The sequence below is a fragment of the Lipotes vexillifer genome, unplaced genomic scaffold, assembly GCF_000442215.2.
Source record: "Lipotes vexillifer unplaced genomic scaffold, Lipotes_vexillifer_v1.1 scaffold225, whole genome shotgun sequence".
Classification (NCBI taxonomy): domain Eukaryota; kingdom Metazoa; phylum Chordata; class Mammalia; order Artiodactyla; family Lipotidae; genus Lipotes; species Lipotes vexillifer.
Window position 1 is genome coordinate 2,060,560 of NW_006787630.1, and position 6,126 is coordinate 2,066,685.

The 6,126-nt window shown below is 61.6% G+C and overlaps 1 protein-coding gene across 1 annotated transcript in view; it reads left to right on the forward strand.

Annotated features, from left to right (window-relative positions):
* Nucleotides 1-6,126, forward strand: part of SBNO2 (strawberry notch homolog 2) — a 44,505-nt gene that overhangs the window by 18,424 nt on the left and 19,955 nt on the right.

The window sequence follows — 6,126 nt, forward strand, 5'->3', positions numbered from 1 at the left end:
CCGTAGTGACGCCCCATCAGGTCGAAACAGCATAGTGAGCATTTATGTCCCCGAAACAGTAGCCGCTTGACGAACATGAGCCCCTCAAGTTGGAGGGAGGGAGGATGTCTGACCTCGATCTTTTGGGGGACGCCAGGCAGCTCAGCCCCCAGGGAGTCAGGCAGATCCCGCCTTGTAGCCTTGTCCGCGGCGTTCACAAGTGGGTCCCACACCTCCGTCCCACACGGCAGCTGTCGAACCTGAGAGCCTCAGAGGGGGTTTGTGGGAAGGAGTCCAGCAATGTTGTGGGGTGACCCCAACCCGGGGGCAGGAAGTGGGGGCAACAGGGGCCAAGTGGCACCAGGTTTCCTTTGGAAAGTTGAAACCCTTGGCAGCTCCTGTGCTGGCCTCTGGGTCTGGGCTGCCTCGGTGCTCAGTTTGGGAAGCATCCACGTGGGCCCGCCAGGGAGTGGGGTGTCAGGTGCTCAGCTCCCCTGAGCCTCAGTTTCCTTCTGTAAAGTGGGGGCTCATGGGCCCCACCAGGTGACAGGCCGAGGGAGGCCACAGCACACACAGGCCGGTGCAGACCTGCTGGACTCACTTGGACCAAGGCCAGGGCCGTTCAGACCGGCCCACACTCACTGGGGCAGCAGCAGGGCCGGGCAGAGAACCGGAGCAAGGGGTGTGTGCTGTGGTGACAGCATCCCCCCAAATCCAGGTCCTCCCGAGACCTCAGGACAAGACCCTACTTGGCAGTCAGGTCTTTGCGGGTGTGATTAGGTAGATGGAGCTGAGGTCCTCCCAGTTAGGGTGGCCCTAAACGCTCTGGGGTCCCTGTGGAGACACAGCCGCGGGGGCCAGGGTGGGGGGCAGGCACGTGGCCAGGGAGGTGGAGCCCAGGCGCTGGGGAAGTGGGGGACCCTGGAGCCTGGCGGGCACAGGCCCGCCACACCGTGCCCTGGACGTCTGCCCTGAGCTGCCCTGTCAGTAACCCTCTGTGGCCACCCAGGAAACAACACAGCTGGGCCTCGTGGCAACGGGAGCAGAGCCTGCCCCTTGGGAGCCCCAAGTACCCCAGGGTGAGGGCGAGGGCCGTGGGGCAGGAACAGGAGGCCCGTGGACGCAGCCTCCCTGCCTCTACAGAGGCATATGTGGTTTCCTCTGCCCGCTGCCGGCCCGTGAAGAGACCCTTGGCCTCCAGGAGAGGAAGGGTCAGTGGGTTCAGCATCCAGGGCGCCCGGCCGATGGCCCAGGACCTTCTCCCCACCCACCACGGCCCCACGTCTCTGGCTCGTCCGCGGGCTGGCGGCTGATGGGCCTCCTGTCCACCATGTCCTGGGCACCGCTCCGCGTCCAGACTTGCTCCCCCGCTGGGGCGTCCCTGCCGGGTGGATGAAGCCTTTGGGGGTGTCCCGGCCCCTGCGGCCACCTGCCTGGCCTCGCTCCTCCCCCCACTCGCCTGCTCCCGCTGCTGCCTGAGCTCTGCGAGGGATCCTCACGGCTTCCGAGCCCAGCAGCCCCCGGTGCGCCACTTCCGCTCCTTGCTGCGGGTGGGGAAGTGCGCCCCATGTTGGAGGTTGCTCATCCACCCGACAGTTGCTCGCTGAGAGCGGCCACAGCCCACCCTCCCTCCAGCTGCCCTTGCTGGGGGCAACTTGGACCCAGATCTCCCTTGAGAGCAGCGAAACCTTCCAACGCAATCGCACCTTGTTGCCAACCGTGCGGTCAGACAGATGTGAGACCGCAGTTCAGCCAGGCTGAGGGTCTGAGGCCCTGTGGTCAGCCTCCTCCACCTCCCCCGGGACCCTGGGCCTGTGGGCCAAGCCAGGACGGAGTCCAGAGCAAGCCTGGCATTCAAGGCCCTTCCCAGCCCAGCCCTGGCCCGGTGGGTCCACCACAGCCACCTCTGCACCTGGGTCAGACTGAGTGACGTCGCACGGGGGCCGGCACAGGGACAGCCCCAAAGACCCCGTCCTGGTCCCGGGACCTGTGGATCTGTCGCCTCATGGGGCAGGGGGGACTTTGCAGGTGGGATTAAATCAAGGCCCCTGAAATGGGGATGACCCTGGATTACCTGGGGGGCCGAGTGTCATCACAGGGTCTTTTTTTTTTAATATACATATATATATATTTTTAAACTAATTAATTAACGTACGTTTGGTTGCACTGGGTCTTTGTTGCTGCGCACGGGCTTTCTCTAGTTGCGGCGAGTGGAGGCTATTCTTCATTGCGGTGTGCAGGCTTCTCGTTGCGGTGGCTTCTCGTTGCAGAGCACGGGCTCTAGGCGCGCGGGCTTCAGTAGTTGTGGCATGTGGGCTCAGTATTGTGGCTCACGGGCTCTAGAGTGCAGGCTCAGTAGCTGTGGCGCACAGGCTTAGTTGCTCCGCAGCATGTGGGATCTTCCCGGACCAGAGCTTGAACCCATGTCCCCTGCATTGGCAGGTGGATTCTTAACCACTGTGCCACCACAGAAGTCCACAAGGTCCTTATGAGAGGGAGGCGGGAGAGTCAAAGGCAGAGAGGGACGGGAGATGCTGCACTGCTGGCTGTGAGGATGCAGGAGGGGCCGCGAGCCAGGGGTGCGGCGCCTCTAGAAGCTGGAAAAGGCGGAACCGATGCTGCCCTGGAGGCTCTGGTAGGAACGGGGTCTGACAACCCATCTCAGACTTCTGACTTCCAGAACCATAAAGTAATAAACGTGTGTTGTTTTAAGCCGCTTCACCATGTGAAGCCCTCATGAGGCCCACGGCACACCGTTGAAGCATTCACTCCTGTTTGTACATCAGAAGGAGTTGGAATGGGGAATCCAGACCTGGCCTGGGGGCAGGCAGTGAATAGAAGCCCACAGGCCTTATCACACCTCCTGGTTACTAAACTTGAGCCCTGAGTTTCCTAGCAGCCAAAGCAAAAAGAGAAAAGAGATGGGTTGTGTGACTCTTGCTGCCTAGCAGAAGAAAGCTTCTCCCCGACTTCCGTTTTGGGCCGGGAGCAGTTCCCTGGGGGCTGCACACAGGCCAGCCCAGGCCAGGACCTTTGGTGAGGGTCGAGCCGGCCTCCGTGTGGGGTCCTCATTTCCCAGGTACCTGGGAAGGATCTCTAGCCAGAGGGACTCTGCCCTGGGGAAAGCGGGAAGCCAGTCTGGTCCCTGCTCTGGGGCAGCTCTGCTTCACTGGACAGTCCTGGCCATCAGACCTGGCACCCATTGAGCCCCCAGAGCCAGGGCCCTTGGTTCCAAGTGTGGGAGGGGAAGTGCCCCCAGGGATTACCTGAAAATTTCAGCTCTGACGCTCTTGCCTACACGTTACACGTAGCATCTTACGTAGCCGAGGCCAGCGTCGCAGGGCAGAAATTAGCCCTGGTGCAACACTGGTGACTACGCCCGTGTACACCCATGGGTGTGCTGAGGCTCCGAAAGAACCGGCCAGGCGTCTGTAGGGTGCCCCACACGGGGAGGGGGTCTGCGTCCCTGGCAGGAGGCCCACAAACACGGCACGTTGTCTTCACGGCCTCGTCGATGGGTTTCATTGCTGACGGGTTGACCTTGACCCCTGGTGAGGCAGCGTCCTCTGGGTTCCCCCACTGTGCACTGTCCTTCCCACCCTCAGGTTGACACAGAGTCGCTCAGGCCCTTATACCCCTTACACCTTGAGGGGCCCTACGTGGGGTCTCCCACCCCAGGGTGTAGTACGTGCTGGGGGGTGTGGACATGTGGCTTTTATTTTTTAATTGAAATGTGACTTGCGTTTCATACGATTCAGCAGTTTTTGTGCATTCACAGTGTTGTGCAGACATCCCCTTTGTCTAAAGTCCAGAACATTCCATCCCCCAAAAGAAACCCCATCCCCCTTAGCAGTCACGCTTCCCCCTCCCCGATCCCGACACCACAAGTCCACTCTCTGTGTCTGTGGATCGGCCTGTTCTGGACGTTTCCCGTCAGTGGAATCGCACACCGTGTGTGCTTCTGTGTCTGGCTTCTCTCACTGAGCATCGTGTTCACAGGGTCTGTCCACGTGGTAGCGAATGTCAGTGCTTCACCCCTTTGCGTGGCTGAGGGACATCCCCGTGTGTGGGGGGACACGTGTGTGTATGTGTTTGTCCATCGATGGACATTTGGGTCGTTTCCGTCTCTCGGCTGCCGTAAATCATGCTGGTGTGGACGTGCGTGTAGACTTCAGTGTGAGCGTGTGTTCCAGGTGTGGCTGACTCTCGCTAGGAGGGCTGTTTGGGGCCTTGTTGGAGTCGGGGTTGGGGGTGTGCCCAGCCTTCCAAATGCCCCCCGAGGCCTTGTGCCTCTAGCTGTTGCTGCCCCTGCCCCTCCAGGCCTTCCTCTGGGTTCTCCCCACCCTGGTTTCTCTGGGGTCCTGGCTGCAGGGGTGGCTGCCCCGCCCTCCTTCACTGCCCCCTGGTGCCGAGCCCCGCTGCAGCCCCCGGGATCAGGTGCTGCCTTGACCCTCCTCCCAAGGCCCCCTGGACCCTCGTGTCTCAGCCGGGCCCCGGGGAGGGGGAGGGCTCTTTCTGGTGGGCTGAGACCCCCTCACGCAGTCGCAGTTGGCAGGGCAGGCGTGCGCCCTGAGGGTCCCTCCAGGCATCTCAGGTGGGCCCCGTGTCCACCCGATAAGGACACTTTCCGTCTGCCAGCCCAGGCTTCTGGGAAGCAGGATGAGGTCATAGCTCAGAAAAGTGCTGTGCAAACTCTGGGCGGCAGCTCCCCACACAGAGGGGTCGGTGACATCCACTGCTCCGTGAACAGATTTCCACAGGGTCAGAGGCTTGGCCTACCCCGCCAGCAGGCTCCTGGCGATTTCTGGCGGTGGCAGGGCGCGGTGGGGGGCCGCTTCCCACAGGAAGCCCCTGGGTCACGCGGGGCCACGGCCAAGGCCCCCGCCCTGGGGTCCGCACGCCCCCCGCGGGCCCCAGGGGAGGGTCCGTCCTGCTTCTCAGGGCTCCTGGGGCCCCAGGCGCACTGGGCTCGCGGCTTCGTCATGCCGCCTCTTCCTCCGTCCCCACGTGGCCTTCTCCTCTCTGTCCGTGTCCAGACCTCGCTCTTGTAAGGGCACCGGCCGCCGGCTTAGGGCCCGCCCTGCTCCAGTGCAACCACATCGTAGCCGACTACATCCGCAGTGACCCCACTTCCAAAGGAGGTCCCGACATGGGCCGCGCCCACCCCCCTGTGGCCAGCCCGGGGGCAGCCGAGGGACCAGCGAGCGTCCTGTTGGCCGGGCAACCCCACGGATCGGACGCGCTGGCCGACAGGGCCGACCAGCCGTCTGGTGATGAGATACAGGGGGCAGAGAGTCCGAGTTTAGAAACTGCTGGCAACCTGACCAGTGTCCTGCTGCCGAAATCGAATCACAAAAAGTTTGTGCTTGTCCTTTGTGGGTCTTCTTTTCATGTCCGTTTCCTAGTAATTCTTTTTAAAATTGAGACAAAATCACACACCTTAAAATTCATCCTTCTAAAGTATATTCACAGAGTTTTACAACCACCACCTTTATGTAATTCCAGAACGTTCCATCACCCCAAAAGGAAGTCCCATCCCCATCAGCAGTCACTCCCTCACCTTCTTCCCAGCCCCTGACAGCCAGGAACCCACTCTCTGTGTCTGTGGATCTTCCTCTCCTGGACGTCTCCCATCAATGGAATCACACACTGTGTGTCCTTCTGTATCTGGCTTCTCTCAGTGAGCATCGTGTTCTCAGGGTCCGTCCACGTTGTAGTGAGTGTCGGGGCTTCACCCCTTTACGTGGCCGAGTGATGCTCCCGTGTGTGAAGGGACCATGTGGTGTTTATCCATCATCCGCTGGTGGACGCTTAGGTTGTGTGCACCTTTGGCTGCCGTGGACGTGTGTCTCCGTTGCCTCTGGTGGGCACCTGGCAGTGGAATCAGGGTCGTGGGGTGACTGTGGCTGTTTTCCGAGGACGCTGCCCCGTTTCACGCCCCCACCGGCCGTGTAGGGGCTCCGATTTCTCCAGCTCCTCCCCGCACTGGTCCCTGCTGGCTTTGTGGGTCCAGCCGTCCGGGCGGGTGTGAAGTGTGTCCCGCTGGTTTCGGGTTGCGTTTCCCCGCTGCCTGACAGTTTGCGCGTCCTTCCTCCCCTTGTTGCCATTTGTACACATTCCTCACCTGGGGCAGTGGCCGCCGGCCAT